We start from the raw sequence: 20,637 nt of genomic DNA on the forward strand, positions 1-20,637 counted from the left end.
AAAACTAAGTTAGTATCTCGGATATGCACCATTGCTGCCTTATGCTGATTGTCATGGGGGAAAAAAATGTGAGCTAGTCAGGGGCGTAGGAACCGGGGGGACAGGGGGGACGTGTCCCCCTGAACTTTTTGGGTGGAGGGGACTGTTCCCCCCCCCCCCCCCAACTTTCTAGACCGTGATATTTTTATTTTATATTATTATTCTGCCCAACTTTATTTGTAATTTCTTCACTCATAAATTTTATTTTAAGGAAACAATAATTATTTTAACATCGATGTATCCAATGGTTGGATACAAAAACTGCTTAAAAAGCGCTATTTTGCACTTTTAAAATCAAAAATTTTCCTGTGGAGGACCCCCGGACCCCCCGTCTTAGTAAGAGGGGAATGGGTTTGCATGACATCAAAATCATTATTTGTCCCCCCCAACTTTATGAACACAGCTACGCCAATGGAGATAGTCTTACAGTACTCGCCAGAGATGTGTAACATGTAATCTAATCTCGGTAACGAGTGAATATTAATGTGTTCTCATGTTGCAAATACACTTATAATACGAAGCTTGGAAACGAAATTCTTTAAAATAAACTGAGTGTGATAAATATACGCAAATTTGTTTTCAACTACGTTAATTTCTGGACGCGAATCACACGTAGTTTCCGCACCCGCCGCTAGAAAACGCTGCCGGAGCAGCTACGTGGGCTATCGAATCATTCGATTTGCAAACCGAAATGTTAAACTATATAACGAAATGATTCCGATAATAGCGAGAAAGACTTAAAAAAAAAAAAACTCAACCCCTGATTTGGACCTGATTTTCGACAAGGAATTCTCTTCTTTTTTTTTTATACTGCCCATTTTGTTAAAATTCATTAAACCGTGAATGCTATACGTATTCCCTTTGTATTATTGAACATTGGTTTGCGCCATTCGCCATAGATTGCAGCACCGTGGCTGTTACACATTTCCGTTCCTTGACTTCCGTTCCACTCACGAGATTAGTCCCACCAAATACTATACACTGAGAGATGTGTATCGAAAGTCCAAGTAGCTGTTCTGGCAACGAATTCTAGCGGCAGGTACGGAAACTACGTGTCATTCGCGTCCAGAAATGCAGTTGAAATTTCGATCTGCGTATATTTATCACTCTCGACACTATTTTCAAGAATTCTGCGTTAAATTACGTGTCGCGAGTTTCGTATTATAAGTGTATTTGCAACACGAGAACACGTTAATTTGCTCGTTACCCGATTATGTTACACATCACTGTTCAGTACTGAAAGTTTATGCTCACTTTTTTTGTTCGTTCATTATACGCCTCTTTATTATTGCTCCATTTCCTTTTCATTTTGCTGTACTTTTGATCAATTTTTTTCCAGCTTGTTGAAATTCGATTCGGAAAATATTCGATACTCGCGAATAGCTTTATATTAGATTTATGGGGGGGGGGGGGGGGCAGAGGAAGTTTTCGCAGAGGCCTAATGAGAATGTTATCACTACTACGGGCAGTGCCTCGCCAGGAATTCGAAAACCCGGAAAACCGCCCGCGCGGCAGACAATTGACTGGCGTTTTCAGACGACTGCGCCGCGGAAGCCGGCGCTTGCCGTGTTTCCGCTTCCTGGGTTTCCGGTCCCTGCTTCAGCGCCGGGAAGTTGCAACAAGCGCGCGTGACGCGCAGAACATTCTTTTTCCTGCGCCTCGCTCCGCCATGTTGGACTACCGCATTTTCATTGCCGCTGTCGGAATTACCTACACTTCTTCATCTTGAGGCTCGTAGAGAACGGTTACAGTTTTTTTTTTTTAACAGTTATTTTAATTTAAGTATTTAATGAATATATACCGTTAAAAATTTACACCGGAAATTTACGATTAACGCTGGTTACAAATTATCCAGAGATCTTCATAAATTTATCTTTCTCTTCGTAAATGTATGGGTTCAATTTCCACGTACTTTGAACTTGAACCCACAAGAATAATCAAGATAAACAATTAAAAACTTTCAAAAACTGGTTAAGATTCATGCAAAAAAAATTCCAGGCTTGCTGTCACCCTGCTTATACCGAAAGAGAGAGAAAAAAAAACAGTAGGCCTATTCGAAAGTTTGAATATGACGTGTTTCTAAAAATATCCAGTTTAGTTTCAGATAGATTTCGAAGAAAGACTTATCTGTTGTAGTCAACATGGTGCGACTTCCGGAGATTTTTTTTCTAACGTGACAGCGTCTAATAAATCGATGAACGCCGGCTGCACGCACGAAAAAGGATGACTCTTTGTCCCGTTACGCTCATTGTCCTGTTACGCACATTGTCCCGTTACGCTCATTGTACGCTTGCGCCGCATCTATCTCTCTTTCACTCAATTGGAACAACCATCAATTTGACTTTTTCGAGGCACATTAAACTTGAAACACTCCCACACAAAATAACACAGATTGGAAGAAGTTAAATAGCAAACATGTATAAAATGTTATAGTTAAAATAATCTGTTCGTTAAAGTAATAAAAATATTTGAATTAATGAGTGAAAATAAAAGTAAATTTATCAATTAAATTGTAGATTTCATTTCACTCCTTCTTTGTATCCATACAAAATAGTGATAATTCAATAAAAATGATTCAATTTTATTCATAAAAGTATGCAATAATTTCATCAATGTTTTGTTATGACGTTGTCACGTTAAACTATCGTCCGTAAACCGACTTTACAGACAACCATTTTTGTTTGTTCGAAATATTTCGACTAAATGACGTCTGACACCAGTTACAAATTTTTTATTTTTATTTTTTAAAAAAGGACCCAATATACACTCGCTCTTCTCTTTGCGATTAGCTTTTTTTTTCCTCAAGATAAACTCCTTGCTGCAATAACACAAATAGCCGGGTATGTACTAAAGTAGTGTTTAAATTCAACACGATAGATAGCACTACTATAGCTACTTTTGTAAATTCATAGAGAGTGTTGATATTTATAATTAAATATAAATTTAAATAGTTATGACGGCATTAAATTATAAAAAGTAGTAAAAAATGTATTATTTAATATTATTGGTTTCTGAATGTGGGGTTTATTTTGTTTTACGGAAATGTGTTACCAAATGATCGCTTCTATTACCTATAACTGAAGAAAATAAAAACAGCTGGTATAAAAATAGACCACAGTTTCAAGAAAAACTTTCGTTGTAACAAATTGAACACAAAAACTTTATGAGCGTTCTGAAATTCTGAGAAAGGACTTTTTTTTTCAGGTGCGAGCAACTGGGGTGCTGTCACAACTTAGAAACACACAACTTAGAAACACACAAGATAGAATATTCTAAGTTATGCCTGTTCTAAGTTGTGTGTTTCTAAGCTGCGTGGTTCTGCGTTGCGTGTTTCTAAGTTATGTGTTTCTACATTATGACAGTTCTAAGTTGTGTGTTTCTAAGTTGTGATACTTCTAAGTTATGAATTTCTAAGTTATGGCATTTCTAAGTTGTGTGGTTCTGCGTTGCGTGTTTCTAAGTTACGTGCTTCTACGTTATGACAGTTCTAAGTTGTGAGTTTCTAACTTGTGATAGTTCTAAGTTATGACGTTTCTAAGTTGTGTGGTTCTGCGTTGCGTGTTTCTAAGTTATGACAGTTCTAAGCTGTGTGTTTCTAAGTTGTGATGGTTCTCAGTTATTTCTTTCTAAGTTATGACGTTTCTAAGTTGTGTGTTTCTACGTTGTGTGTTTCTACGTTGTGTTTCTACGTTGTGTGTTTCTAAGTTATGTGTTTCTAAGTTATGATCGTTCTAACTTATGACAGTTTTAAGTTACGTGGATTTTTTCGAGGTTTCTAAGTTATGACTGTTCTAAGTTGTGTGTTTCTAAGTTATGTGTGGTTCCCCGAGCAACTGAGTCCCTGTCACCAGCTATGCTCTACACAGATGTCCCCCGAGGCTCGCTACTAAAGTCCACTGTTATTTTCCATTTACGTTCATGCCCCTCCCCCCCCCCCCCCTAATTACAGAATTCCAGAACACTGCATCATGCAGACGACACAGCAATAATTATTCTCCACGGTGAATCAGCAAAAACAGCTCCAGACGCGTGATGAGTGTTCCCTCAATGACAATCGAGACGTAGTAAGTACTTCCAACGTTGGGGCGTCGAATCAAACCTGATGCTTCTCACCAAGCAACGCGCAGCTACCTTTTATAAATAAACCTAACGTTTCATACAGGGGCGCAACAACAGGGGGGGAAGGGTATTTTGCCCCCCCCCCCCCCCTGAAACCTTGAAGTGGGGGCAAATGGGGGCAAAGTAAGTGCTGTGTAATCAATTTTTAGATAATAAAACTGCTTAAATAGCACCATTTTCCACCTTGAAATACAATTTTTCCCGGGGGAGGACCCCCGGACCCCCCGCTTCAATAGGGGGGATCGATGATTCTTTATAAAAAGGTATATTGCCCCCCCCCCCCCCCTTTTGGAAATTTAGTTGTTGCGCCCCTGGTTTCATAAGAATGAGTCTTATTTCCAATTTTCAGTTTTGTAAATGCCGGGTAGTCCCGGGTCTAGGTAGGCCTGGAGCCGGCACTCGGCACCGCCGCACCTGAGACACACTCTAGCGGTGGATACGCGAACCAAGCTGTGGGGGTCCGGAACAACCATTTTATAATTTGCACGTGAATACGTCTTTAACATTGCTTCCATAGTGGGAGGCAGTTCCAAAAAACGAATGATAACAAAATCAGGGGATACAGTTTGGTGTTGCAGCTACACATCTATCATCTCCATCCAAATTTCAATTACACCACTGGATAGCTAAAGGATCAAAGAATTCGTCACGCTAAGCGAGGACTGTGACGCATCGCGCGCGTTGGAGGGGGGGAAGCGCCGCCATTTTGAGGTCGTTTTGCTGCGTTTCGAGATTTCCATTTAGTATAACTTTTGACTCGGAGAAGCTGCGACGTTCGTTTGAGTTTCAATCGTCAGCTCTCGTCAAAATCTATCGATTGCATGTATAAAACATTAGTAAATTTACTGTCGCGCTCAAATAAAATCTCAGGAAACAGCAAACTTTCAGAACTCCAACCTTTACAAGCAGAAATTCAAGTAATGATTTTGCTCCAAGAAATTTAACATTCCATAATTTGTTTTTTTTGTTTAATTAATTTTATTACTTTGTTCTTAAGTTAATTATTTGATTATTTCTTTGTAACGAGTCATAAATACACACAAACTAGTGTTATCGAATACATGAAAAATACACGTTAACGTATGAAATACATGCTTACAGTAACAGGAAACACAATTCATGTTGCTTCTTTTTACGAGGCATGTTGGGCTGTAATTGGGAGGAAATACATTTGTTGTAGCCCAATAAGTACTGCAATAATCCTTATGAAATTATCTATAATTAGCTTATATGCTATAATTTTCTTAATATATTTTCGAATTTTTTATTTTTTTTTTTAATTCTGGAAGGGACGGGTTTGTCGTCCCCCCCCCCCCCCCCGGGTCTACATGCCTGACCTGACTTCTGCCGACGCCCGATACCCACGGGGTATCTATCACCAGGTTATTTTATTTTGTCTGTTTATATTGTGTTTTATAATGTATCATTTGTCCTTTTGTGCTTATCGATTATCACATCTGCAAGAAGAGACAATTTCGTCTGGAATTGCTGTTTGTTTGCTTCGCAAGGTTTGTGTGTGTTATTATTCCTATTGCATAAATAGTATTGGCTTTAAGGCCTTTGTAATCGCAATACTTATTGAATAGATAGCATTTATGAAAACCAAACCGATTACCAGGGTCTCAGTACGGCGCCTGGCCGACCCATCGGGGGAGCTGAATTGTTGCCCCTTGGATGGGCAGCCCTTCAGGATTTTTCTGGCAATGGTTTGTTTGTACAGCGACTGGAAGGGCAGCCCATCCAATTTCTGAAAACATGTTTCTATAAGTGTTTAAATAATCCTGAAAACTTGCCCCTTGGATGGGCAGCCCATCAGGATTTTTTTGACAGTGGTGTTTTTGAAATGTTGTCTGAATTGTTGCCCCTTGGATGGGCAGCCCATCAGGATTTTTCTGACAGTGATGTTTTTGAAAGGTTGTCTGAATTGTTGCCCCTTGGATAGGCAGCCCTTCAGGATTTTTCTGACAGTGGTTAGGTTAGGTTAGGTTAGGTTAGATTAGGTAAGGTTAAGTTAGGTTAGGTTAGGTCACTTTACAAACTAACCACTGTCAGAAAAATCCTGAAGGGCTGCCCATCCAAGGGGCAACAATTCAGACAAGCTTTCAAAACACCACTGTCAGAAAAATCCTGATGGGCTGCCCTTCCAAGGGGCAACAATTCAGACAACCTTTCAAAAACACCACTGTTAAAGATATCCTGAAGGGCTGCCCTTCCAAGGGGCAACAATTCAGACAAGCTTTCAAAATCACCACTGTCAGAAAAATCCTGATGGGCTGCCCTTCCAAGGGGCAACAATTCAGACAACCTTTCAAAAACACCACTGTTAAAGATATCCTGAAGGGCTGCCCTTCCAAGGGGCAACAATTCAGACAAGCTTTCAAAATCACCACTGTCAGAAAAATCCTGATGGGCTGCCCTTCCAAGGGGCAACAATTCAGACAACCTTTCAAAAACACTACTGTTAGAAAAATTCTGATGGGCTGCCCATCCAAGGGGCAAGTTTTCAGGATTATTTAAACTCTTAAAGGAGCGTGTTTTCAGAAATTGTATGGGCTGCCCTTCCAGTCTCTGTGCAAATAAACCACTGTCAGAAAAATTCTGAAGGGCTGCCCTTCCAATGGGCAACAATTCAGTCGCCCCGACCCATCACCACCAATACACCAATACTCGCCACCTTGTGTCAGAAGGTAGGAGTCCGACATCACTGACGCACTCACCAACAGCATCACAGAGCTATTCTCTACTAGAGCTGTCACGCCAGCTATCTTAGGCACCGGCAGATACGATACCATGGAACCACACGTGCATCGACGCTTGAAAGATTTTGCGCTCCGACAACCACCGTAGTCACAACAGATAACAGACCGATATTCTCTTGAAATGCCCTCTTATGTAGGTATTGTAAATATAAAGTGTAATGTAAATTTGTATATTTCGGAAGTATTATGTTCTTAATCATACCAACTATAGGCCTATGTTCAACAATGTAATCAAATTACGTCCCTAAAATCCTGCTGAGAACTGTTTTTTTTTTTTTTTAATTGTATAATATGTTAACCAGTGGTTTATATGTTTTGTGTATTATTGTACATATATGTAAATGTATTCTATAGGGCTGGAGCGTGTGAAAATATTAGGTGAAATAAAGTGTACAAATAATGTGTAAATAAAAAAAGAAAAATGTCTTACCTAAAAAAAAAATAATAATAAATTGTATCGAGTATCCTGGCAATAAATAAATCTTGAGGTTTTTATTATTATTAACACAATACTATGCAAGACCGAAAGTTATCTAGTGCATCTGGGAGAGCTTTAAATAAACCATTGTCAATCGATTCCTTCAACACATTTATAGCGTCACGTACTCACGTTACTTCATTTGTAGATTCGTTGAAGGCAGTGCAGTGTACCCGGCGGCTATGAATGGATTCAGGAAAACACTTTTGAGTTTAACAATCAATTAATTAGGCCTACCCAAAGTTTCGAAACCGTCCACGGCATCGATTCAAAATTAAGTGATAATGTTCGAACAACGACTAAAATTTCCTTTAAACAACAAATATTAAAAAGCAATCAAAATTAAACCATCAGTGAAAGTTAATTCGCAATTTAAAAAAACGACATGGTCTAAGAAGTTATGTTTCTCACTTAGATTTTTTTTCGGCATGCTAATTTCAATAATTAATTTTGTTTTTTCCATTTGGAATAAAATAGACTATCTTTTAAGTACAAAAGATTGGTCAGTCATAATCTATTGTTGCTCTATCTGGCATCCAAAAATGTAACCTCGTAGCCTCGTCACGAGTGTAGTCAATTGCCTAATGTATCGGCAAAAAAATATAATTCAGCAGTCATTTGTTTGCGTTTAAATATTTTTCGCACTCTACTTCCCCACGTTCATGTTAATAATTATACAGTAATAGCAAATATAGAAGAACAATATAGGAATGTCGCCGAAATATAACGGGAGACACGTTACGCAGCGCATTCTAGCGGCAGCGCCTGATCATACAGCGTTAGTGCATTTGTGATGTTATTTTGGCAATTTTGAGTGTACGTTTTTTCCCCAGTTTTACGGAGCTGTTATTATTTATTATGGATAGAAAATATTGTGCAATGTTTGGTTGCAACAATTAACGATGTTTCTAACTGCTCGAAGTATTTTTTGAAGTTAAACAAAACAAAAAAAAATCAATATTCCCCTTAGTAAGTACACTATCAAATCCGTTCAAACTGTTTGTAAACTTTTTACATAAATATTATCCAAAACTTTTATTTGAAACAGTTTTTGATACAGCCAAACATTGTTTCTATGGGTGAGATAAACTGGGGTTGAAGGACTAAACAATTCATAACTCCCTTATTAGGTAACCTGTAAAATCTATAATTATTAATTGTTAATCTATTAAAAAATATCTAAAACTCTGGTCTGAAACAATTTATGATGGGCTCATTACTACAAGGGGGTGAAAAAAAATGGTAGAATTAAAAATAATAGTTTCCGTAGCATGTAGACTATTAAATCCGTGTTTGTTATTTATTTCTTGTAAAACCTCAAAATATTATCTACAACTTTCGTGTGAAATGATTTTTATACAACAATTTATTACTGCAAGGCATGGAAATAACAAGGGTTGAAAGACAAAAAAAATCATAACTGGTTTAGTACGTGTAGCCTACTATCAAATTCGTCATAATTTATTGTAAAAATTCTAAACATTTACAAAAACCTTTGGCTGAAACAATTTTTGATGAAACGAACTAATACCATAAAAACAAGGGTTTAAATTTAAAAAAATACTTCCTTGAAATCAAATTTCATGAAATAAATTTTAAATCATCTTAATATTATCTTAAACCCTGGTCCAAAGCAAACTTTTATACGACTACATATTAGTTCATAGAATACAAATAGTGTTTAAAAGTTTAAAAAAAAAGTTCATAGTTACCTTAGTAGGCATAATATATTAAATTCGATCTAAGCTATTCAATGTTGGATGCATTGCGTTAAAACCTTCAAAAAAATTTTTGCTGCATGGAATATGAGAAAATGTTTTATAAATCATTTTTGAATACTGGACAACATATGGGATGCCATTTACATTAAGTTCTTAAATTTTTCAGAATTTTGAAGAAGTGACCAGAACGTTTCCAGAAGAAATAGGTATTTCGAAATCTACCTACGCCTGTAGGCTGTGCCAAATGGGATTTTTTTTTTCCCTTGTTGGTGGATTCCCAAAACTTTCAAAACCATACGTTGACAGATAATATTTTAATATATATGCTGTAGAATTTTTATTTAGGTTCGTAAAATAATATTTTATGTTTTGAAGTGTGCAGGTGGAACTCTGTTTCACGTAACAAAAATTCACGTGATAATGAGTTGGAAGGTGGCGAAAGCCCTGTGTACGTCATGGGACATCCATTATAAGCGCACATCCGGAAGAGAAAAAAAAAAGAGTGGGAAATAACCGCGAGAACACGCGGACTGGGGTTTTTTTTAATGTCTGGTGACTGGGGTTTCCTGTCCCCTTTCTCCCCTACCATCATCACGCCTTTCAATCGGGTTTATTGCATTTTTGATGTGTTAACATCTTAGCTCTCGGTACACGGCATTTGGTGGGAGAGATTTCGTGAATGCGACGAAGTCAAAAGAACGGGAATGTGTAAACAACCACGGCGCTGCCGACTGTGGCGGAAGGCACGAACCATAGTTCACAGAGCTAAAGGGAAACTTTTAATTATTAACTATTTAGAGCATTTTTAACAATATGGGGAGTGATTTAATAAATTCCAGGCCGTAAATCAGGCCCAGAGTCTGGGTGTAGTTATTATTTTTTTTTTTCCAAAAACTGTTTCGCTTTTATCGGAACTGTTTCATTACGTAGTTTTGGATTTCGCGCTGCTATATCAAACGATTCGATAAGTCGACGTAGCTGCTCCGGCAGCGAATTCTAACGGCAGCTGCGGGAACTAAGTGTGATTCGCGTCCAGATATGTAGTTGGAAACACAATTCGCGTATATTTGTCACGCTTGGCATTATTTTAAAAAATTCTACGTTGTCTTTCGTGTCTGAGTTTTCTATCATCAATTGAATTTGCCCGTTACCGAGGATAGATGTTACACATCACTGTCGAATACTGAAAAGACTTGCTCACATTTTTTATGACATTCTTTTTTTTTTAGTTTTAGAAAAATCCTTCATAGGTTTCGCTGCACAGGATTCACCCGAGCAATACCAAATGCGATCGGCGGTTAGTTAATTACGAGAAAATAAGGCGCAAGTATATATTTCTATAGCTCCAGGCAGTGAATAACCCTAGCATTTCAGAACATTTCCTCAAGATAAAATCCATGCTGTAAACTGTAAAACTTTTTTTTTGTGAATGGAAATAAAATAATCATGTAAAATTACAAGAATTGGTTAGCTACCTCTCCTGCATAGTTCACAACCTGCATGATTAGAGCGTATAGGCTTCGGCCTGAGACGCACTTAGGTAAGTCTTTCCTTCCCAGACCTCTCTCGAACACTCATAGCGTTAAGTTAGGTTTGGAAAAAAAAAGTGTAAAAAAAATGGGTGCGTGTACTTAGGTACGCGCGTGAGAAGTTATACTTCTTTGGCATCATTGAAAAATAGTTTTTAATTGCATGCAAAAATAGTGCGTGGAGTCCCTCCGCGCGGAAGAAGTGAAACTTCGTAATGTGGAAATGAAAATAGGAAGGGGTAGAAATTGATTTTTAGTAAAATCATATTGTATCAAATCAAACTAAAAAAAATAAAGGAAATAAATTTGTAACGATTCATAGATTGATTTTCAGAGAGAGAGAGAGAGAGAGAGAGAGAGAGAGAGAGAGACCCATTGAATGTCTATAAAACTAACTTGTTTATGAGAGTAGATTTTCATGAAATAAATCATGAAATCATTCAACGATAAAAGCTGTTTATTTAATCAAGCGGACGGGTTCGCCCCAAAGAAGGAGAAAATTGACGCGGCGAGACCTCGTGGACATAGAGAAATGACACACACTCACTATTTATGTGTCTATGAAACATGATTGTTTTCTGCAATTTAAATTGTAATATAAAAAAAGGGTATTGAAAATCGAAACAAATGTGGCGACACTAAAAACTGTCAGGATTTTTATTTATTTTCCTTACTCTCTACTTAGTTCCTTACAATAGCGCGTTCGAGTGCCACACATTCACTCTCGCTCTGTCTCTTTCTATTCCCCCTCCCCAGGAGCGTTAAACGTTTAACGCAACCTTGTTGGAAGTCGCATTAGAAGTATAACTTCAATTACATTCTTTAATAACCATAGGTTTATGTTTCGTAACATACTGTGCTCGCTGATGCATTCAGTGCAAATAAACACCTTGAAGCTGACCTTGGCCACTAAAGGCATCTTCAGGCTGGCAGTTTATATTCTCAAGCAAAATCATTTATTTAAATTGCTACGTGTACACGTTCGACATACTTTACCCCAAGATCTCAGTGTAACAAAATTATTTTTCAACTCAATTATAAAGAAAACTTATTCATAAAAAAAGTTATATAATGGGTGTACAGGACCCCCTCCTTCAAAAAAATTGGTTGTCTGTAAAGTCGGTTTACGGACGATAGTTTAACGTGACGTCATAACAAACCATTGATGAAATGATTGCATACTTTTATGAATAAAATTGTATCATTTTTTATTGAATTATCACTATTTTGTATGGATACAATTAGGAGTGAAATGAAATATACAATTTAATTGATAAATTTACTTGTATTTGCACTCATTAATTCAAAAATATTTATTAAGTTACTTTAACGAACAGATTATTCTAACTATAACTTTTATACATGGTTGCTATTTAACTTCTTCCAATCTGTGTTATTCTGTTAAGGATAGGACGATGATAGGAAAAGTAGGAAACGAATGGGAGTGTTTCAAGTTTAATGTGCCTCGAAAAAGTCAACGGAATTGGACGGAATGGTTTCCAATTTTCTCCATCAAATATATTTGGACAAATAACCTCATATATGTTTTAAAACATCTTAAACTATCAAAGTTTATTTTTGGTCTGAGCTCTCTTAAACATATCTTTTTTTGACGTGACAACGTCTAATAAATCGATGAACGCCGGCTGCAAGCACGAAAAAGTGTCCCGTAACACAGATTGTCCCGTTACGCTCATTGTACGCTTGCGCCGCATCTATCTCTCTTCCACTCGATTGAAACAACCATCGATTTTACTTTTTCGAGGCACGTTAAACTTGAAACACTTCCATTCGTTTCCTACTTATCCTATCATCGTCCTATCCTTAACAGAATAACACAGATTGGAAGAAGTTAAATAGCAAACATGTATAAAAGTTATGGTTAAAATAATCTCTTCGTTAAAGTAATAAACATATTTGAATTAATGAGTGCAAATAAAAGTAATTTTTCATTATTATTCAATTTTATTCATAAAAGTATGGAATCATTTCATCAATGTTTTGTTATGACGTCACGTTAAACTATCGTCCGTAAACCAACTTTACAGACAACCAATTTTTTTCTCAATTTTGAAATTAAATAATGTATCATAGTCCTGGATGGAAAATTTTAACTTGTGCATGTTTATGATTTTTTATACATGAATAAATTTAGACCACAATAATATTCTTTATAAAGCAAAATTAGTTTTCGGAGATTATTTTAAAGTTATAGAAATATAATATATTTTTTAAACATAAAACGATTTTTTCATTACGGCATTTATCATAACAATATTTAAGTTATTTAACTTTTTTTAACCTCCTTAATCGACCATATGCTCTTCACCATTTTAAAGAATCGATGAGACGGAAACGGATGTCAATTCCGTTTCCACTGGGCAGGATTCGGTTTAAACGATCGCTTCCAACATCCAAGTTATTTTAGTACCCGTCCTGTATGCAAATTATTTGAATGGGATACTCAATGTCATCCCAGCTTGTCAAGCAAACATGGCTGCACTAGTGACGTTTATTTTTTTGGTTACGTCATAACCATCCAACTTATTTTGACACAACATATTGGAAGGTGGTGGAAGCAAAAAAAAAATTGACAGTGTGACAGGGACTTTATCCATTCGCGGAAGGGCCAACAGGATTCCTCAAAGCCTTCGGACACAGCCAAAGGGTACTCACCTCGTTGCAAGGACGGTCTGGAAGGGGTTTTGCAGTACTGATGCCGCCGCACCAGCAGTGGAGAGGTGTTATGTTGCGAGCCGTCGACCTCGCGAGAGGAAATCTCGTCAAGCGGGCTTTGGACGATACCGTGGTCCGTAGAGACACTCGGGGCGCCGACTGCGCTGTAGCTTCGTTTATCCCTCCCCCCTCTCTTTAAAAACTTACTTTTCTCTTTCTTTCTCCTTCCTCCTCCTTCCTCCTCCTTCCTCTCCTTCCCAGCAAGTTCCCCTACTCCCCCCCCCTCCTACCCTCAACTTCTCTGACCTTACCTTGCGGAGTCCCACAGGCGCGGCAGGGGTAAATTATGTCATAGCATGCAAGCACGTTGCCAGGTCCGTGTGGTTCGCACCCCTACCTTAAAAATAAATAAATAAACACGTGAAGACAGAATGAGATTTTTTATAAGGATGATTGTAATACTTAGTGGGCTACAATAATGTATTTCGTTCCCAAAAATTTTTGCCAAGTAGTCTATATTTAATTCCGTTTTGCACACGTGTTACTGTAAGCATTCCTTCCATACAAATACAACATGCATTTTTCATGGTTGTACTCGACCCCCTCCTTCACACAATCCTGGCTACGAGTTTGTAATTACGATGAACTCTCTTTGGGCTTAACCACTTCGCGTTAAGGACAGCTCCAGGATGATTTCTCGGGAACAGGGGCGCAACAACAGGGTCGGGGGGAAGGGTATTTTGCCCCTTCCCCCCTCTGAAACCTTGAAGTAGGGGCAAACGGGGGCAATGAAAGCGCTGTGTAATCAATTTTTAGATAATAAAACTGCTTAAATAGCACCATTTTCCACCTTGAAATACAAATTTTCCCAGGGGAGGACCCCCGGACCCCCCGCTTCAACAGGGGGGATCGATGATTCTTTATAAAAAGGTATATTGCCCCCCCCCCCCCCTTTTGGAAATTTAGTTGTTGCGCCCCTGCTCGGGAAGAAAGAATGCAGTTGCAAAATCATGGTACCTATCGAATGAGTCCGATATTGGCCTTGGAATATTTACAAGTTCATGGACTCCAATGTGATAATGTTGGGTGAAATAAAAGCTTAACAAATGAATGTAAGTATTTAAATAAAAATAAGTATACTCTCCAAAGTAAATTTTAAAAAAAGTATGTGCTCATTAGTCTTATCCCCTCTTTTTTGTTCTCGTATTTTTTTTAACTCACTGAAATAGAGCTGAGTTTGCATGATCGTAGAACGCCCGGTAAAGTTTCCAGACCATTGTTTTAATGCGTGAGATTACATTGAAAGTTGGACGAAAATAATTACAAATCATTTGCTACCAGGATTAATTGTCAACCTTACCAATTATGCGATACGTGCGGATCACGTTAACAGTCAGCTTTTCTTGCTTGATTTGTAACACCTTAGCTCTCAGTATAAGGCATTTGGTAGGAGTAAGTTCGTAAATGTGACGGAAGTCAAGGAACGGAAATGTGTAACAACCATAGTGCTGCCCAGGGGGCTGTCACTAGATAAGATAGGGCCTACGATGCTTTTATTTAAATACATCACAAAACGAGGAGAAAAATATTGAGTTTTGTAAACTAACTCTTCACTCTGAGCTTTAGACTTTAGTTTATACAATTTCTTATGTACCCATGTTCTTTTTTTTTAAATCTCCCTTTCTTTTGAAATGTAAAAGTACTCTGTAATATTTAGTTTTTGTGGTTGTACAGTTTGTTTGTATGTATGTATATATTTGTATTAATTGACTTGTTCTATATCCCGGAGTCCTTACCTCCATATGGGATCTACAGAACAAAAATTGAATAAATAAATAAATAAATAAATAAATAAATATTGTTCACTAAGGATTTCGTCTATACCAACATTAGAATGTCATCCACATTCAGAGCTGACTTATAAATAATTTTTAGTAATGTGACTTATGAACGATCTGTGATTTTACTTTCTTATTATAATTATTTTGACTCTTAAAAAACAATTTATTGTTGAAGAAATACTTAGAAAGTTTTTTTAAAATAAAGGTGCGAATCAACAAATTTTACACCGTCAGGAGTCTTTTTCGTTTTAAATTGCGGTCGTTAAAAAAACGCTCTTTTGCATGTGCCTGTCTAATGCGTATATTAAAAATATTAAATAGGATGGATAACTATTAAATAATGTGTAGAACGTAAATGTAAAGGAATCGGGAAACCTCGGTAAATATTTATATTAAATACCAACATTTATGTTAATGTTTGTGTAACCATATGTTTCTGAATGTATCAATTTATTCTTCAAGGCACTAGTTTTAATGGCCCTTTCCTGTTTGCGTATTTGTGTTGATTGTGGCTACAACTTCAAATAAAGTCGATTTGTGCGTATTGCATTATATGGGTATTTATGTAAATGAATATTAGGTTCATACAAGCCAAAGATGGTTATGTATTGTGAAACAACTAGGTTAACCTAACATTGATTTAGACTACCAACACCACCTTCCATCTCTAATAAAATCTTATGAAAATCCTTAAATTTTATGGCTTTGAATATCAAGATTCTGAAATACAAATTGGAAAATATTTTATTAAATGTTTTAATGTATTAAAATGACCTAGATCCTGATATAGTTCGGAACAAAACTAAATTTCTTTGGTTTTATCCTGCGTGGCTGGTAGTGTGAGAATCATTAGCTACCGATTTCAGAGGAAAAGAAATAATGAATTATGTTTAACCTGGGAGTGAAATCTCTGTTAACTTCTATACTCCTTTTTGCTGCTGTCTGTGGCAGATGGCGCTAAACAAAATTCACAAAGCAGATAGGGAAATTTCTAGTATTAACTGCTTGGTAAATATGTAGTTGAGCGGGATTTGCGAAAAAAAATGTTAAAAATCCGAAAATACTTTTATTATATGCTCTTTACCTTCCTATTTTCATTAAAAGCGGCGGAGATAAGAAATTCCAAATACTTTAGGAAAAATTTAATTTTAAATTTCAACAATGCAGTTGAGCGGTATTTGGGAGGAAAAAAAAAGGTTAAAAATCCGAAAATACCTTTATTATATGCTCTTCAACTTCCTCTTTTCATTAAAAGCGGCGGAGGTAAGAAATTCCAAATACTTTAGGAGATATCGCCGTTCTTATTTTGCTATACAAGACCTGTGTAATCGTTCGACCGTCTCAATTTTTTTTTTGCCATGTGTTTGTGTTTGTGAATGCCTAATTAATGAAAATGGTCGATTAGGTCAGGTCAGTTACATTATAAATACTTTGAAACTAAGCGTACATTAAAAATAATATGAATTAATTTCAATGGTTCTTTAATTTTAAAGTATTTATAATGTAACTGACCTGACATAACAAACCGGGACAAAGGATGAACAGTAACAACTCACGTAAAATTTTTTTTTGTCACTTATTACTTGCACAACAATATAAACCAAATAACAAATAAGCCTTAAAAATTACAAACGTTAAAAACTCACCTAAGTTGGAGGCGGTAATTAAACACCGTTTTAAACAATAAATGAACTAAATAATCACGTATTGGTTCATTTGAATTCTGGCCTATCATGAACAATCACGTGACATCATTATCCAATAAAAAAATAGATATTCGTAAACAAGAAACAATGGACCATGCCACATGAATGCACTGGTATTATGATGAAACTTAAAAATTCGATATCTCCTAAAGTATTTGGAATTTCTTATTTCCGCCGCTTTTAATGAAAAGAGGAAGTTGAAGAGCATATAATAAAGGTATTTTCGGATTTTTAACAAATTATTACTGCCAAACTTCAGGAATTAATTGTACAATTCAAAAGAAAAACAAAAAAAATTACCCTCCACAAAAAAAAAAACCTATTATTTATTACATTGATCAAACCTAACTTTTACTTACTTCAGTGAACTTCGGAACGATTTGGGTTGTGGCTTTCATCCCTGTTCCTGTTACCAGGGAGGGGGGGGGGGGGGGGGGGGAAGGGTGTGTGTACTTATGTACGCGCGTGAGAAGTTATACTTCTTTGGCATCATTAAAAAATAGTTTTTAATTACATGCAAATAATTAATTACAATAAAATAATAAAAAGGCTGGAAAATGATAGTCAACATAGTCAATAAAGTTCAGTTTAAATTTGAAAAATTAAATAAATAAAATGTAGTGAATAATAAATACATATAACATAATTTGTACTAAATATAAGATTCTTAATTTTAAATAATTATTATTGATTATTTAATATTTTAAAAGAAAATAAATAAATTTAATAATAAATTCAAAAATTTAATTTAAGTTCATTCATTTTTTAAATATATATTTATTTTCTTAATTTAATATTCACTTTTCATTTTTATCAAAAAGTTATCATTAAATTTGTTTATTTATTTTTATAAATATTTATTATTTATTCAATTTAATAATAAATATTAAAAATTAATATTTTAATTTGATGTTCGATTTTAATTTTTATCACAAATTTTTTTTTAAATGTTTTATTAAATATATTTCTTTATTTTGTAAGTATTAAAGAACCAATAATAAATATTTAACATTAATAATTTAATAATATTTAGTATTAATTATATTAAATAATATTTTTATTTATATCAATAAATAATACATACAGATAGTTAACCTCAATTATATTGGAGCACTTGAAAAAGTATATAAGCACAATTTTTTTTACTAATATTTACGAATAGTTAATATTAATCAAAATATTCAATTTAAATCACTACTGAATATAATTTATTAGCACATATTTAATTCGCACTTGTATGAAACTAAAACACGTGTTGTGAATGTAAAAACTAGAAACATGTGGATAAATATTATAAATATGAAAACAGTGATCAGAGGCGACGAGCATGCCAACATGCGCGACTAATAGAGGTTCTATTTCTATTTTGTTGGTAGCTTTTTTTCGAGACTTAATGAGCGGTTTAGCGGGCAGCTTCAACCTGTTAATTTTGTGTTACAGTGATGCGCGCGCATCTTAAAATTTCACTCATCATTTTTTCATAATGCGCCTAAAGAAGTATAACTTCAAAAATAAAAATTAAGTAATCAAATCAATTACCTTTCACCAAGGTGTTTTGAGTCCTGATTTTTTTTCTCATAAAGTGGGTAACATGGCGGACATTGGCGTCTGTCGGCGGATATTCTCGGGGTGCTCTAAGTTCCACCACCATTGCATCCAGTTATTGCATGCAATGTTCACTTCGCTCCTTAATGTCTCTAACGAACTTGATGCCAATGAGGTGATAAGTTATGCCTCCATTCATTCATTCATTAGTATTCCTCAGGATTGGGAAAGGAGCTAGTTTCTGTTCGTTGACTTCAGGGATAATGACAGCTTACCTTTGTCTATTGTTGTCCTTGAAGTTTTTATACTTTGATTTTGCTGTTATATGGGATAATTCATGAGGAGTCACCACCACTCACAGGGCTTAGTCCTTGCTTCTTTCGAAACACATTTCAACCACACATAACATGTCCCATTGACCATTCAGCTGTGTTCACAATTAAAAAAACATAAACGAATGCATGGCAGACCAATCACACAACCTGTATGAAATGAGTTCACAAGTGAAATCCTACTGTTAATTTCAGCCAATGAAATATCGCGATCTATCCGACATCTGTTGGTAGTGTTAGTAAGTAACTATATTAACTATCAAATGATTATCCCACATCATCTGACCAGCAATTTGCGAACAGTTTTTCAACATATAAATTAATTTGGTTTATGTTAAAATTTTTGTTTTCCATTCTACCCACAAAACATTAAAATTTTTTATTTAATTGCTATTTTTTTTAAGTAATGGCAATAATTAATTTTTAGAGCAGGAATTACATACACCCCAAGCATTCTAATATCTTGACGATTTATCACCACAATATTATTGATAATTATAAACAGTTGCCTAGTCCCACCAAAATTGCACCCTACTGTACTCTAAATAGTTGTTACGTCATGTGTCCGTAACAGAATCCCCTCCTATACACATGATCCTCCTATATGCTATGTTGGTGGTCAAATTTTGTACTCACGACCTACCATTACTGTTATTAATTTTTCAATTGTGCACACAGCTTAAAAGCTTTTCCCTCACAATACAAAGTTTGCAGTATTGTCATTTCCATGAATGTAATGCTACCAATGCAGACAAGTCTGTATTACAAAACCACGTCGGTGACTATTCACATCAGATCATATTGCAAATCATTAAAACCATACATAGTTGACTCATTGACTGTTCCTTTTTACGTTTAGGCCTAATAAATAATGAAAACGGATGGGTCCCTAACTGCACGAGAATTCGTGTTAAAGAGTTTTTTTTTCTTTTCTTTTTTTAAAGACATTGAATGATCACTTTAGTATTATAAGTTACTTTTGTCAATTTCCCATCACGTTCCAGATTTTGTACACTTTTTCAATGCCCTGAATTTTCCCTGTTTTATAAACTTCATTTTGTCTGAAAACCTCGTTTAAGCACTGTTATGGGTGGGTTTATCGGCTGAGAAGTTCAGCTGGAGAGGTCCCTGTTTTTCATAACTTTAATATTTTTTTTAATTTTTGTCTTTACTTATATAAACTTTTTGATGTTAAATTATTTGGTGTTCAATGCTTGTGTCCTCTAAGGTTAGGCAGCATTTCGAGGCTATGAGTTCATTCTGGTACAATTACTTGAAAGCGGATTAAGGCTATTAATGTGTCAGAGAAATTATTCTTCCCACTTAGGTTATGTGTGTGACATATCATAATTGTAACAATATTGCAATTCCTGACTACTCAGATCCAAATTTCAGTATATACTTGCATGCTTTTAAGGTGATTCCAACAATTCACTTGTAGGATTCTCTATACCTGGATAGTCTGAATCATAATAATCTCTGTGTATAAGCACATTTTTTTTTTTAAATTATTTTTAAGCAGAATGTGAAGCCTTTAATTATTTGTTTGAATTTTGTTGACCAGCTGAACATTTTTTATCATTGATAGTTACTAATTTCAGTCAGGTTTTTTCTGTTCAGTTATGTAGTGTTGATTTATGTGATACTTAAAACTTTATATTTTAGTTCTGACAAGTTTTAAACGTATATGTCATATTTGATATGCGAATAGGGTATGCATTTGGAATAATGTTTAGCAATGCAATTTTCTAGTTATTGTAATAAAAATGTATTGGAATAGTGAACTTACTTAAATCATATTGATCATGCATTATCACAACAATACTATGTTCTGCTCATAACAAAAATGTAAATTTAATTTTTTGATACCAAAATAGTCTACAACATATACC

At 35.5% G+C, this 20,637-nt stretch overlaps 1 protein-coding gene and 1 long non-coding RNA gene across 2 annotated transcripts in view; one reads left to right on the forward strand and one right to left on the reverse strand.

Annotated features, from left to right (window-relative positions):
* Window positions 1-13,532, reverse strand: part of LOC134540884 (alpha-tocopherol transfer protein-like) — a 52,455-nt gene extending 38,923 nt beyond the window's left edge. The window contains exon 1 of the mRNA XM_063383912.1: window positions 13,322-13,532. The gene's annotated coding sequence lies outside the window, so the exon portion shown is untranslated. The remainder of the gene's footprint in view (window positions 1-13,321) is intronic.
* A 1,875-nt stretch (window positions 13,533-15,407) lies between these two features.
* The window catches only part of LOC134541022 (uncharacterized), a 34,147-nt gene continuing 28,917 nt past the window's right edge, over window positions 15,408-20,637 (forward strand). Inside the window, exon 1 of the long non-coding RNA XR_010076537.1 lies at window positions 15,408-15,541. This is a non-coding gene — a long non-coding RNA (uncharacterized LOC134541022). The remainder of the gene's footprint in view (window positions 15,542-20,637) is intronic.

The sequence above is a fragment of the Bacillus rossius genome, chromosome 17 (genome assembly GCF_032445375.1).
Source record: "Bacillus rossius redtenbacheri isolate Brsri chromosome 17, Brsri_v3, whole genome shotgun sequence".
Classification (NCBI taxonomy): domain Eukaryota; kingdom Metazoa; phylum Arthropoda; class Insecta; order Phasmatodea; family Bacillidae; genus Bacillus; species Bacillus rossius.